Source organism: Sus scrofa, chromosome 12, assembly GCF_054392235.1.
Source record: "Sus scrofa isolate SSC_HxYL_T2T_F1_AM1 chromosome 12, Sscrofa_HxYL_maternal_Yorkshire_Landrace_v2.0, whole genome shotgun sequence".
Classification (NCBI taxonomy): domain Eukaryota; kingdom Metazoa; phylum Chordata; class Mammalia; order Artiodactyla; family Suidae; genus Sus; species Sus scrofa.
Window position 1 is genome coordinate 47383874 of NC_139394.1, and position 15371 is coordinate 47399244.

Sequence of the window (15371 nt, forward strand, 5' to 3'; positions counted from 1 at the left end):
GCCCGTAGATTCCCCCGTCAGTCACGCGGAGGCGCTTCTCGCGGAGGCGCGGCTTGGTTGGCCCGTGCGCGCTGCCGATCGCGGGCCCGGCCGCCTCTTTGAACTGAATTCGCGGGAAAATTAGGGGTCGGAGCGGCCTTCCTGCTGGCCCCGGTGCATTGTGGGGAGAGAGGGACCCAGCGAGCGGCTTAGGGAGCAGTTTCTGGCTTTCTGAGCGTCGTCAGTCGCCGCCCCCGAGGGATACAGGACCCCTGAGGAGAGGCGGGCCTCTGAGGAACTGGGGGCGAGGGGCCTGTTAAAAGCTCTGGGATCCAAGACCGATCATCGAGTCTCTAACTTCACAGGAAGGGGCCTGCCTGGGGGTTGGTCGTGTCGCTTCAGGTCTGAGGGGCTCGCGGGGCGGGGATCGGGTTGCCGGTCCCCTCGTCACCACGTGCCTCAAGCCACCCTTGGCCGAGTCCCACCCAGCGAGCGCTGGAGAGGACAGAGGGCCGTCAAGGGCTCACGGACGCCCCTGGGCTCCACCAAAGGAAGCCATTAGTAGGGAGAAGGAATGTGCTAGAAAGGAGGAAAACGATTTTGTGTAGGTGCGGTGAGGCTTCAGCATCGTTACTGAGAGAGGTTGTGGCTTCTCAACATGCTGGAAGCAAAACCTAGACATTTGATGCCCAGACACCATAGGAGTGGTCAGAGGGATAAACTGGATTTCTTAAAAGTACGTATATCTATCTGGAGAACCTACTCATTTTGCGCTCAAAAACTGGAAAGAGAACCCGGTGTTTTGCGGGTCTCACTTAAAAAGAAAGATGCTTAGGCCCGATTTGGTCTTCTGGTACGAACTGGTTTGGAGCTGAGCTAATATTCTTCAAGATTTGAATTTCGGATTGAGCAAAGATGACCTCTAAGGTGATCTTCCAGTTTAAATCCTGTGATCTTGTACTACATTGAAATGAAACATTAGCTTCAAAAATCCCAATCTATAAACACAGAACCATTTCATACTTTCCATAACATTTTTAAAAACGTCTACTTTGGGCCCTTTGCAGTTAACTTCAAAACACTGTTTACAAAGCAAGCATCTTTGGAATGATTATTCAAATATCCAAAGTGCTGATTTTTTTCAATGCATTTGCTACTTAAGAAAGTGAGCTCTATAAATGATGCCTGTTGTACAAAATTTGACATTTCAGGAACACCTTCGAAATTAGGTATACCAGTTACTGATTTTTAAGTACAGTCTATATTTTTAGTTAGACAAAAAGTTCAGAATGTTTCTGTATTTAAAAAAAATTTCCCCCTATGAAAAGAGTGGTTTTGTTTTTTAGATTTCTGAAAGCCTTCTCTGTTTAATGCAGTCCCTAGTGGTTTGTGGGGGGTTAGATATTGGTAAACTGCTCATACTTAGCTTTACAGGGTTAGAAAATGAAGTTTCATCAGTTCAGCCATCTGGAGAATTAATGCACACTAAGCAAATCACAAAATATCAAGATATAAACCAGAATGCTAATATGTTAATTAACAGTCAGTATAGATGGCAAAGTTACCAGTCTTCATTATTTATACAGGGCTCCCTTTTGAAGGGAGGGGAGGATAGAGGAACAGGTACAAAGAAAAAAGGCTCCCTTTTGAAGGGAGGGGAGGATGGAGGAACAGGTACAAAGAAAAAAACCAAGTCGCAGGTGATCATAAATCTTTGATGAGTAAAGAAATGGAATCAGAGGAGTTGGGACATTCTTAAAGGATATTCCCCTTAGGAAATAGCATTCTTGGTTTCAGCACAGACATGGATTTAATGTACAGTAGCTAACTAGTACTGATCATGTGATTCAAAGCCATCCATGCCATGAGAGAGGAATAGTAACAGATTCTCACTTTTTGTATTCTCCTTTGTCCAGATTGTATGTAGAACACTAAAAAGATCTTTATTATTGCGGACAAATTAGAATTAATTGACGAGTTTTGTTGGTTACATTTACAATCTTCTTAATCAGATTATGTTCTATAGCTAAAATGTTGACGGTCCCCTCAGGATTGGTCACTTCTGTGGCTACCTTATTTATTTTGCGTTGTTATTTTTAAGTTTGTTGTGGCAGTTGTTTTTGATACTTGTGATGCCAGTTCACTGTCAATGACAGATTTATCTTTAGCCCCCTATCTCACACTGAATTTGAGTTGCTTCCTAAGGTTTTGCTTGTTTTTGCTTTTATGTGTATCTGGAATTGGTAAACTCCTAAAAAGCAAAGGCCACTGTCCATTTCTTTTATATCTCCTAGCACAGGACTAGCTATGCATGCAAGGAAAGAATAGCAATCATTTTGAGCTGTCGTGAGTATACTTTTATGTGTATTACCTCATTTTGTCATATGGGTCCTATGAAACTGTCATTATTTTCATTTTGAAGAGAAAATAGACTGAGAGAGGTTAGGTGACTTGTTCATTTAGGGGCAGAGCTGTGACTTGGACCCACGTTTTTAAACTTCAATTTCTGTGCATTTTTGCGATCAGGATAAAATTATCCCTTGTACCTGGAGTTCAACCTTTTTAAGTTTGTTTCAAAAACTGAGGGCTGGAGTTCCCATTGTGGCGCAGTGGAAGCGAATCCGACTAGGAACCATGAGGTTGCAGGTTTGATCCCTGGCCTCGCTCAGTGCATCAAGGATCTGACGTTGCCCTGAGCTGTGATGTAGGTCGCAGACGCGGCTCCGTTCTGGCGATGCTGTGGCTCTGGTGTAGGCTGGCGGCTACAGCTCCGATTAGACCCCTAGCCTGGGAACCTCCGTGTGCCGGGGGAGCGGCCCTAGAAAAGGCAAAAAATAGAAATAAAAATAAAAATGCACAAATATATGTATTTGTATCTATCGAGAAACACTGTGATACTTGGAAAAATTTTTAAATGCACAAATATAGGAGTTCCCTGGTGGCTCAGCAGGATAAAGATCAGCATTGTCGCTGCTGTGGCATAGGTTCCACCCCTGGCTTGAGAACTTCCACATACATGGGTGTGGCCAAAAATGCACAAATATTAAATTTATTGGATTATAAAGGAAACAAAAAAGTTGTGATGTATTAATACAGGTGCTTTTTTGAATGTACTAAAAAAGATTTAGCAGGTCAGTCTGATAACTATCATAATTTCAAAGCAGTGATGAAAGCAAATAATATTTTGAGATACCTATAAGAAGTGTAATGTGATATGGAAATGCCTGTCATTTATCTTAGAAACAAAGCCAATGCTAGCACTACTGTGATTTGTCACCTACAGTGATAGTTGAATACTAAATTTCAGTTAGAAGTTAATGTACATAAAGATGTAATTTTTTTCCTCATGTAAATTCCCAGACTCCCTGAATTTGACTCAAGTTAACAAGTTGGTGTTGTATCACCAAGTCTTTTTCTTTCTACTTGACTATAGGCTCTTGGGGGCCGGGGTGATGGGTGATTTGTCTTAGCAACTGAGGTGTGTATCATTGTGCCTGGCAGAGAATAGGGGCTCATTCAATGAATTTTGATAAATAAGGTTTGACACCCATGCATAAATATAAATATCAATAGTAATAATTAAGTACTTACTATGTGCCAGGCAGTATTTTAAGCTTTTGGCAGTTCCAACTCATTAAGACCTCTCACCAACCCTCTGATGTAGGTAACTATTATTATTTCCATTCCATGGAAGAAGGAACAAAGGCAAACCTAGTTAAGTATCTTGCACAAGGTAAGTAATGGACCTGGTATCCTAACCCAAACAATCTGTTTCAAGAGCCCTCACTCCTGACTGTCATGCCGTGAAACTGGAGACCCTTAGATAAGATTTTGCACGTGTCATTTCTAGGTCGAGAAAGATTATTAACTATTGCCTCCAAGATGCACTGGAATGAATAATCATCAGTATTGGATGGATTTGCTGAAAAAGAACCAAGGTATCAATTTTCCTTTTCACTCGTATGGTGTCTTTCTATCCTCCACGCACTCCCATCACCTTAAGATTGAGTGTTGAGTCTGTTCAAATAGGTCAACAAAAGCTATATCAGAAAAAATATATATGTTTAAGTCTTGCTTTGAGGGAACTGAAAAGTCATCTTTACGGATAAGTTCTGAGAGATATGATCAAATTTGATTTTTAAAAAGGCACGGCCTCAAAAGTAAAAATATTAATAACTTTCCTAATAAGGTTAGTGTGAAAGAACAACTTTAACTGTTCTATGTGAAATTTAAAATCAAAATTTTGCACATTTTTATTTCCCTTGTCTAGAAAAGAAAAGTGAGAACCATAGAACATTCACTGTGTATTATGGGGTTTTCATAACAAACCCCTGATTTGTGTGTGTGTGTGTGTGAGTGTTTATCTAGATTTAACTAGATATAATAAGGGAGGTAGTGAGACATAGTTAGGACCCCTGGGACAAGAAGAAATTTGACACTAATAACTTGAGGGAGGAAAAACCACCTGAGACAAATTAGAAATATCTAAACCTGAATTTTAGTAGGCCTACATCTGGAGACAGCTACTATGCCTGTTTTTGAAACTGTGGGACAAGTTGTTCCCTGTTTAATTTTAAACAAAAGCAGAAGTGAATTGATATTTGTTGAGCATTCTATCCATACAACAATGATAAGCAGCAATATTATTTACTATTGTTAACCTCTCATGCAGGAGTAACTGAATCTTAGAGAGATTAAGTAACTCTCTCACCATCCCACAGCTTGTAAGTGGGCGAGTTGAGATTTGAACCCAGTTACAGGGATTCAAAACCCCATGTGTCTTCCAGTACAACAAAGGTATCCAGGCTGTCATCTTGGAAGTCCCAGAGTTTCAAAAAGCTACCTCAGGGAAACCATGCGGGCTCTGCTTCCCCATTCATCTTCAGTGTTCTGCTTCTATGTGTTCTATGATTTGTTTGAAGATAATGGGTTTCCTGGCTGAAAGAAACATTTTTTGAAAACCACCACGTTACATGCTTCCCGAGTCTAACAATGAGGAACAATGGGCTAAAATGGCACTCATAAATGTATTCTGAGCTATATTCACCTCAAAATTTGACAGCATTAAAAACAAGAATACACTAAGAGTAAATGAAGATTATTTAATAGTAATGAAATATAGATGAAAAAAATTTGTGTTTATCTCACACAAGCCCTGCCCAGAAAAAAAAAATTTAGTGTTGATGTTGTCACCTCATATTGCTATGAACTGATTGTTTCCAAACTAAATGTGTCCTTTGTTTTCTGAGGAAAAAAGAGGATTACTATGTCACTGTCCTTCATAAATCGTGTTAACATAACATACACCACTTCATAATAATGCTATAGTCTGGATTTCCATTTAAAGTTTGTACGTTCACCTTCATTCTGCAATTGTTGATTACTGTGGTTAATCAGCGAATTAAGAGATACAGGCCTTTATTTTTAGCTAGTTGTTGTTTTTATAAATATCTCGTCTCTCTGTCAAGCCTTTTGTTTAAAGAATATATTTATCAATTACTGTGTATAAATTTATTATAAAAACAAATTTTATAGCTAGAGGAAACTTAGATAGTATCTAGTTTAAGGCTGTTTTTATATACATGAGGAACTGAGTTCTAGAGTTTAATTTGCTAAGATCACATGAGATGTTTAAGTATAGGCTGAGAGAGAATCTACAGGGCTAAATATTTGTGGAAATGCTGTCTCTTAGCTTATAAATTCAGAATTCTCTAGGATGTTTTATGTACTTTGTACAAAAAAATGTCCTCCTCCACCTTACTCTACTTAGAGTTCTATTTCTGTTTGCACACTATTCAGTGGAACTAGTTCCTGGGGAAATGGTACTGTTATTCCTGGTTGAACCACTTTTTTTCCCCCTTTATGCTCATAGCTTCCTTCTCTCTCTTTTTTTTAATCAAAGTATAGTTAATTTATAATATTGTGTTAATTTCTGCTGTACAAGTGATTAAAATACATACATATATCTATATACACATACACACATGGCCTTTTTAAAATATTATTTTCCAGGGAGTTCCTGTTGTGGCTCAGTGGGTTAAGAACCCAAGCAGAATTCATGAGGACTGGGGTTCAACCCCTGGCTTGGGTTAAAGAATTTGGTGAGCTGTGGTGTAGGTTTCAGATGCGGCTTGGATCTGTCCTGGCTGTGGCTGTGGCCAGTAGCTGTGACTCCAATTAAGCCCTTGGCCTGTGAACCTCCATATGCTGTGGATGCGGCCCTAAAAAGACCAAAAAATATTTATTTTCCATTGACTTATCATGGGACATTGAATAAAGTTCTCTGTGCTATACAGTAGGACTTTGTGGTTTATAATCTCAACTTTATTTTTTAATTTTTTAATTTTTTGCTTTTTTTAGGGCCACGCCCATGGCATATGTAGGTTCCCAGGCTAGGGGTTGAATCTGAGTCACAGATGCCAACCTACGCCTTGGCCACAGGAATGCAGGACCCAAGCCGTGTCTGTGACCTACACCACAGCTCATGGCAATGCAGGGTCCTTAACCCACTGAGCAAGACCAGGGATGGAACCTGCAACCTCAGTGGTACTAGTTGGATTCGTTTCTGCTGCTTCACAACGGGAACTCCTACAATCTCTCAATTTTAATCTGTGGGAATATTTTCCCTTGGATCCTGTAGTGATTTGAAATTTACTGTAAATCCTTTGAAAGCCTTTATCTTTCCATACCTCCTACAATTCTTAGCACACTAACTAAATTATTGGCATGGAGGATTCTAAAAATAACTTATTCATGTGGCTAGCTTGAGAATGTTGCCATCTTCATGGTTGAGCTGAATAAGAGAGGTGTCCTGAAGAGACCACAGAATGCTTTAGCAGCTGTTTTTGCTAGAACAACACAGAGCTTCTATGTTGCCACTGGGATAGTTGGTACTCTATGTGCCTCCTAGTCTACTGCCTAGGAGAAATTCCTTGAGATTATAAAAGCATTTGACAATAGATTTCAGAATTCTGTAACCATTTTCTCTGACAGAAGCACTGTAAGTAAAGAGAACGTTTGGAGGAGTAGGACTTCTTTATATCAAGATAAATTAAGTTTCTGTTCTTTTAGTGTATCAGGATCAAATTAACACAGAGAAGCCAAGGAATTTTAATTTGGTTGGGTTTTCTTCATAGAGCACTCTTCAAAGTGAGTTTTCTTAATAGAGAAATGCTTCTGGCTCTATTTCTTTCTTTCTTTTTTTTTTTTTTTTTTTGCTTTTTTTTTCTTTGTTTCTATTTTTAAAATCCATTTCCCCAAGTTCCACTCTGTAACAAACTTGGGAGAAATAGCATTATACTATCAAGATTTGACTTGGTCATTATTTCACAGTGTGACTTTGAGAAAGTTATTTAAATTCTCTGGTCTTCCTTTTTTCAAATATAAAATTAAGGTTTGGAGTTCTCTTGTGGCACAGCAGGTTAAGCATCTGGCATTGTCACTACAGTGGCTTGGGTCACTGCTATGGCACAGATTTGTTCCCCGGCCTAGGAACTCCCACATGCCAAGGGAGTGGCCAGAAAACCACTAGGTACTAGTTGGATTTGTTTCTGCTGCTTCACAACGGGAACTCCTACAAATCTCTCAACTTTAATCTGTGGGAATATTTTCCCTTGGATCCTGTAGTGATTTGGGTACTAGTTGGAACCAAACAATAGAATTAAGGTTTGATTTAGAATAGTGATTTTTGTCCATAACAGAATCCCTGAAAGTTGAAGGTAGATCATATGTAATGTGGAAAATCATATTCAACACTATAATTTTACTTTTGGAAAGCAAAAATGACAATTTCGATAGTTTCTACACTGTAATCACTGAAAGTTCTTTAACAACAACCTAGACCAGTCTTTCCTATTTTTTTCTTGATATCAAATTTGATTTTTTAAAAATTCCTATTCTCCTACCCCTGAAACACATGTCTAGCTCTATAGGGAAATGTGCTTTAAAAACACTGATATGTGGAAGACTGTCTCTTTATAAACCCATTGATAAAGTTACCCCAGTTCTTTAATTCTAAGGAAAAGGCAGAAATCACCTTCCAGGGTGCTATTCCAAAGTTAAATTCATCCTAATGTTCCTTTTCCTTTCCTTTCTTTTCTTTTACCCTAATAATCCTTTTCTATAAAATTATAAAGCTTAGGTTCCACTTCTTGTTCCTAAATGATCAATAAACAGAACGGAAATAGTGTTATCTTTTCTCCAACGGAGCAGAAAGGGGTTACAAATTCAGCTCAAAGCATGTCCAATGATATAGTAGGGTGCCCAGTAAGAAGGTGAACTGCACAATATTTAGGATTGGAAATAAAGTAAAGGAAAGTTTATATACTTATCATGCAAGAATATAAAAATCCTCTTTCACAAACTAAGACAAAAATATCTGAAAAATACTGGGAGCACAAAAATATCTGAGCAATCTAGATTATCCACAGGCAGGCGTGTTGAAAAATAAAGTTATTAGACCTTTTAAAAATATTCAATAATTTATTCAACCAATTTCCTATTAATTCTCTGTTGCACTATGGCAAGAAGGGAAAAAGGGCCTGTATAAATTGCTTTGGAATCTGTTGAGATTTCTTTGCAGGGCCCTAAATGGTCAATTATTTTGAATGTTCCATAGATGTTTAAACAATATATATATTTTCTGTTTGGGTTTAAAGTTAACCATTTATGTCTGTCTACCTATCCAACCATCTATCATCCAAGATACCACATTACTTTTGGTCCTTATGCTCCTTAGTCTCCTCTGGTCTGTGACCTTTGACAGTTTCTCAGACTTTCCTTGTTTTCAAGGACCTTGACAGTTTTCAAGAGTACTGGTATTTTGTAGAATGCGCCTCAGTTTGGCTTTGTCTGATGTTTCCTAATAGTTAGAGTGGGGTTATGGGTTTTGGGGAGGAAGATCCTATAGGTGAAGTGCTGTTTTCATTACATCATATCCAGGGTACATGCTATCAACATGATTGTCATTGATGGTGTTATCATCAGCCCCCAGACCAACTTAGTATTTGACAGGCTTCTCCACTGTAAGTTACTTTTTCTCCCCTTTCCATACTATGCTTTTTGGAAGCAAGTTCCTCCATCAAGTGTGATGATGGAGATTGTGGTGGTGAATTAAGCTCCATCTCCTTGATGGGGGAGTAGCTTTGTTAAATTACTTACAATTCCTCTGTACAGGAGATTTTTCTCTTCTCCCTCATTTCTGTATTTAGTCAGTCATTTATTTGTATCAATATAGATTTCTGGATATTTATTTGATACTTTGGGCTATATCCGATACTATGTTATTTGTTTTGTTGTTCAGATTATTCCTGCTTTGGTCACTGGGGAGACCTTTTAGTTGGCTCTTCTGTCCCTTTTACATGGCCCCATCATTATGTTTTCTTTTGATTTTACAATTTCTTACTTTCTCTACAAGAAGTGCCAGCCTCACCTTATATAGTCCTAGATCAGCCATTTCTCTAAGAAGCCCCAGTTCCTTTCATTATGATAAAATGATGGAGAAACCAAGATAGAGGTGCTGGGTGTGCTCACAGCTTCTGAGGTGTCATTTCTTCTAGGTGCTCTTAGTGGACAGAGCTAGGAAATACACACAAATCTACAATGATTTGTGTCTACCATCTCTGTTTTTTTTTTTTTTCTTGTCTTAGGGCCACACCTGCAGCATATGGAGGTTCCCAGGCTAGGGGTCGAATTGGAGCCATAGCCGATGGCCTATGCCACAGCCACAGCAACACCAGATCAGAGCTGTATCTGCAGCCTACACCACAGCTCACAGCAACGCCAGATCCTTAACCCACCTAACAAGGCCAGGGATTGAACCTGCGTCCTCAAGGATACTAGTCAGATTCGTTTCCACTGCGCCATGACAGGAACTCCGTATCATCTCCATTATACTAAGCTACGTGTGAGTTCATGCTGATGTCTCCGACTCTAATTTCTTTGCTTTTTAATGAGGGTAGTCATACTCTTCCTAATCTCTCTCTCTCTCTCTCCTGAGCACTTACTTGAAGAGGCCCCAATTGGTGCTGTCAGTACAATTACTTATGTGTTTAACAAGTGTCACCACATTTTAATGAGAACTAATTGCATTTTCCCAGGAACCTGGAAATGTTAGGGAGCAGAGAGATGACAAGCAACTTCCTGAGTAAAAGGAAGGGTGGCACAACTCATTGCCCTTCCCAGCAAATGCTGAGGAGAAAAAGAGGCGATGGGGAGAGCAAATGAGCTGAAGGTCTACTTCTCAGTTCTCCCTCCTCTTTAAAGGTGGAGCTCACCCTCTACACTGGGGACTTCCTCTTTATTTTAAGGTGAGTCCTCATCATGAGGGACATGTTTCAGATTTCTCCTATTAAGGGCTCCTGGAAAATTATAAGATCAGTTTATATTTTACTAGTTTTAATTACATTGCTTATATGCTCAATTAAATTGGAGTTCCTTTTTTTTTCTCATTAGAAACTAATTTTCATTTCTTGGAAATCTTAAAATTTTACTGAAGTGTCTGAGCAGAAGAAGGGAGAACAGAATATGCCTTGAATGGAGGCAATGATTTCATCATAAAATCCCCAAACAGAGTTGGGAAACTTGTCTTCTTTTGTGGTAAATGTTTCATTATGATAAAATGATGGAGAAACCAAGATAGAGGTGCTGACACTGGGAATTCAGGAGTATTTCAGAGAGAACTATGGCTTATAGTAAGCAGTCTGGAAAGCCATGAGTCTTGAAGCTAGTACCTAAGCAATTGACTCCTGCTTCAAACAATACTATGAGAGAGCCTTTTGCAAAGTTAATAAATACCCCTAATCTCTCAGGAAAAGGCTTTGCAAAATCAGAGCCCTTCCTATGTTCATATCTCATATCTTTCTATTCCTGGCTATACTGCCTGCTCTCCAGTCATACTAGTTTCAGCATTATTCCTTGAACATTTCTATACTTTCTTACTATGCTTGGAATGCCTTCCCCCCTCCCCTCACCAAAGTTCTACACATTCATCACTTTAACTCAAATGTCATCTCTGACACGAAAATATCTCCTAAATCTTCCCAGGTAGAATGAATTATCCATAATGTATGTGCTTGTTTACCCTATTAGCTAATGTCTGATTCATCTGTGCATCTCTAAAGCCTATTGCAGAATAGACATTGAATAAATGTTTGTTGAACTAGTTAAAAAAAATGGACATATCCACATAAAGTTGCTTCAGTGCTTGATGGACATCAGAGCTTGCTCCTAAGTAAATATTTAAAGTATTTAGAAGAAAAGGCACACTGAAGTGGGGGCCAAGACACTGAGCTTCTCTAATCCTAGCTCAACCAACATCTATATAGCCTCAGAAAAGTCACTTCAACTTTCTGGGCCTATTTCTTTTTTCTTTTAATTTTTAATGATTTTTATTTTTTCCATTATATCTGGTTTACAGTGTTCTGTTAATTTTCTACTGTACAGCAAGGTCACACATACACATATACATTCCTTTCTCTCACATTATCATCATGCTCCATCATAAGTAACTAGATATAGTTCCCAGTGCTACACAGCAGGATGTCATTGCTTATCCATTCCAAAGGCAATGGTTTGCATCTATTGGGCCTGTTTCTTTACACAAGTAGGAGGTTCTACTGAATCAGTTATTCTCAATCTGGAATGGGATCATAGCCTCAAATATTTTGGGTCAGAGATATCTTTGTGATCTTCTGATAAGATGATTGCTAATCCTATTAAATTCTATGTATATGATTTCTGGAAAGCTTCATATACCTCAGTTACAACTGTCAAGTGTATTTCATCTACTATCACATATTCTATTACTTCCATTTATGTTTTATAGTATTTCTATGACATTTCTTCCACTCATACATGTAAATATACTCCAGACACCCAGCATCACATACTTTACTATTATTTTAAAAATTTTGTTATAGTTGGTTTACAATGTTTTGTCAGTCTCTGCAGTATACCAAGGTGACACAGTTACACACACACATAAATATATACACACATTCTTTTTCTCATATTACCATCATGTTCTATCACAAATGAACAGCATCACATACTTTGTCTTTTTTTTTTGCCTTTTCTAGGGCTGCACCTGCAGCATATAGAGGTTCTCAGGCTAGGGGTCTAATCGGAGTTGTAGCTGCCAGCCACAGCCATAGCCACAGCAACGCGGGATCCGAGCCTCGTCAGTGACCTACACCACAGCTCACGGCAATGCCAGATGCCTAACCCACTGAGCGAGGCCAGGGATTGAGCCTGCAACCTCATGGTCCCTAGTTGGATTTGTTAACCACTGCGCCATGATGGGAACTCCCAGCATCACATACTTTAATATTCCTATCTTTCCTATACATTGATAGCTTAAAGAAATCTATTAATTCAATATAAAAATTTTGTACTTAGCTGAATTAAACAGCAGTTTATTCTAAGGACATCTCTAACAGCTGAAAAAAAATGATGAAAGTACTGCTTTACCTTTGGGACTTATGATGAGAAAAGTATATGATGCTTAATAAAATTAAAAAAAAACTCAACCCACTAGTAGAACTAGAAGACAAGGGAAAACATGCTGAGTTTTTTTCTTGGTCTGTCCCCCAGGCTGAATTAGTCATTTGCCTGGCATGCCTATAGTACTTTGTACATACAATTTAAAAAATACTCATCACATTCAATAGTATGCATTTAAGTTTCTGCTTCTTCTTCTACAGTGGGAGTACATCAAAAAAAAAAAAAAAAGAGAGAGAGAGAAAGAAATGTATATTATTCAGCCTCATATCTGCAGCCTCTTTTGCTGAAGGCCTTGTCCACGGCAGATACCTGATCAATATTTGTTTGGTGAACAAATAGCAAAGATAGAATGTGAACTGAATCTTGACTATTGAGGGTTTCAGGAGGTAGAGAAGCAATAAAGAATTTCACTCAGGGGAGTGATGTGATCAGAACTGCATTTGGAAAATTACTCTGATTTAATTTCGTTAGAGACCATGGTTTTTTTAAATTTTGGAGTAATAATTTTCAGGAGCTGGCTCATACCAATTTGCAAGAGTCTACTGGTGAATCTCTCTCTCTTTTTTTTTTTTTTTGTTTTTTTAGGTCCACACCTGTGGCATATGGAGGTTCCCAGGCTAAGGGATGAATTGGAGCTATTGCTGCTGGCTTACACACCACAGCCACAGCAATGCCAGAACTGAGCCACATCTGCGACCTACACCACAGCTCACAGCAACGCCAGATCCTTCACCCACTGAGTGAGGCCAGGGATTGAACCCACAACCTCATGGTTCCTAATCAGATTCGTTTCCACCATGCCAGGGTGGGAACTCCTCTACTGGTAAATCTTGAGGAATTTTGCAAGCCACTTGTTAAACAGAGTTTATTAAAGATTAGGTTGTACAATTAAAGAGATTATATTAAAAATAAAAGTAATACTCAAAACTCATCACTTCCACTTTATTAACATTTTATTATTAACTATGCTCTTGAGATTATTTATTGTATGTATATGGTAGAAATACTAACATAATGATACACTACTCTGCCTCTCTCCCCAATACTGCTTTCAGTGGTGTAATGTTGATAGCTTGAAATCAGCCATGGTGGAAATACACTGTGGAAATAGGCAAATGCTACCAATAAAGGCTTTTTCACCTGCTTTGGAGGGTCAGTTGTTCGACATTTACTACCACACTATTGTTCATAAGGCAGAATTGGCCAAGAGGTAATGAGAAGTTTGGAAAATAGAGTTGAGGAAATTTGCAGACAGTAGGGAAAAAAGAGAGATGAGAAGTGGAAAATATAAGAGGATTAGAATTATTTAGAGATTCTGATAGACTGATAACAGGAATTTGAGATGGTTGGACAAGAGGAGATGGATGGGGATGGAGTGGGGCAGAGTATGTGTGTGGAGGGGAGAGACGACATGAGTAATGCAAGGGGAAAAAAAGGAAGAATGTTTCCAGAACCAAGGGCAAGAGTTTCTAAATTAAAAGGGCCCTTGAGTGTCTAACACGATGAAGGAAAAAAACGTACATCAAGTCATATCATTGGGCATTCTCAGAACATTAATTAAAGTTAGAGGATAGGAGTTCCTGCTGTGGTGCAGCAGGATGGACAGTATCTCTGCCGTGGCAGGGATGCAGATTCCATCCCCAGCTCAGCAGCTGTGGCGTAGGTTGCAACTATGGCTCAGATTCGATCCCTGGCCTAGGAAGTCTATATGCCACAGGGTGGCAAAAAAGAAAAAAAAAAAAAAAAGATAAAGCTTCTAGAAAAAATAAAAATGGAGTAATACATAAAGGAATATGTGTCATGTATGAGGAAAGTGAGAATATCATTAGACTTCTCAGCAATAACATCGGAAGCTAGAAGACAATTCATAGTTCTAAGGAAAAATTAATTCCAACCTGGAATTGTATACCCAGACAAATTATCACTTCAATCAAGTGAGGCGGTCAAATAAAGATATTTTCAGATATGCAAGATTAAAAAAAAAAATTACCGGAAGTTCCCGTCGTGGCGCAGTGGTTAACGAATCCGAATAGGAACCATGAGGTTGCGGGTTTGGTCCTTGGCCTTGCTCAGTGGATTAAGGATCTGGCGTTGCCGTGAGCTGTGGTGTAGGTAGCAGACGCGGCCCGGATCACGCGTTGCTGTGGCTGTGGTGTAGGCTGGCGGCTACAGCTTTGATTCGACCCCTAGCCTGGGAACCTCCATATGCCGTAGGAGCAGTGCTAGAAAAAGCCAAAAAAAAAAAAAAAAAATTACCTCCCTTATACTCTTTCTCAGGAAGCTACCAGAAGATGCGCTGCACCAAGATGAGGGAGAAAAACACGACATGGAATCGGGGACACAGGGGATTCACATAAAAAAGTAAGGAAAATTCCAAGGGTGATGATGAAGGGAAACCCCAGAACAACAGCTGTGTGATTTGCCTAGTGAGCAGCAGTTAAAATTGGAATGGGAGGAATTGCCCGAGAGAAATAAAAATAGATATATTACCTGATGAGTTTGAACGGATGGGGATTTACAGTTTGGGCAGAACATTTGTGTGGGGAGTAGGGGCGAACGAGAGGTACCTAGAAAGCTTAACAAAGAGCTGAGACCCCAGAGAACAGAAAGGAGATATAATAAATATAATTATAGTCTCTTAGACGCACTGTGAAAAGTATTTTCAAATTCATTTATTGCGAAATGAGAAACTGATTTAATCCACAGTTGTGTTGACAGTGTGGGGAGGGTGAGCGCGTGTGGAGGAATAGGGGACAGCGCTGGTGAGAGGCGGATAAGCTGATCCCGCACTGAATTTGAAACAGACCGCCCCCTCCATAAACAAAGGAAATTTCCCTCCGAAACTGCTCAAGTCTTGGACCCCCTTAGTCTGATAAAGGACATACAAAGGG

At 39.2% G+C, this 15371-nt stretch overlaps 1 long non-coding RNA gene across 1 annotated transcript; it reads left to right on the forward strand.

The window, feature by feature from the left end:
* Nucleotides 1–42: 42 nt before the first annotated feature.
* LOC110256057 (uncharacterized) lies at nucleotides 43–15136 on the forward strand. The gene is made up of 4 exons (XR_014821431.1): nucleotides 43–715; nucleotides 3830–3917; nucleotides 10077–10286; nucleotides 14758–15136. It is a non-coding gene; the product is annotated as an uncharacterized LOC110256057 (long non-coding RNA).
* The last annotated feature ends 235 nt before the right edge of the window (nucleotides 15137–15371 follow it).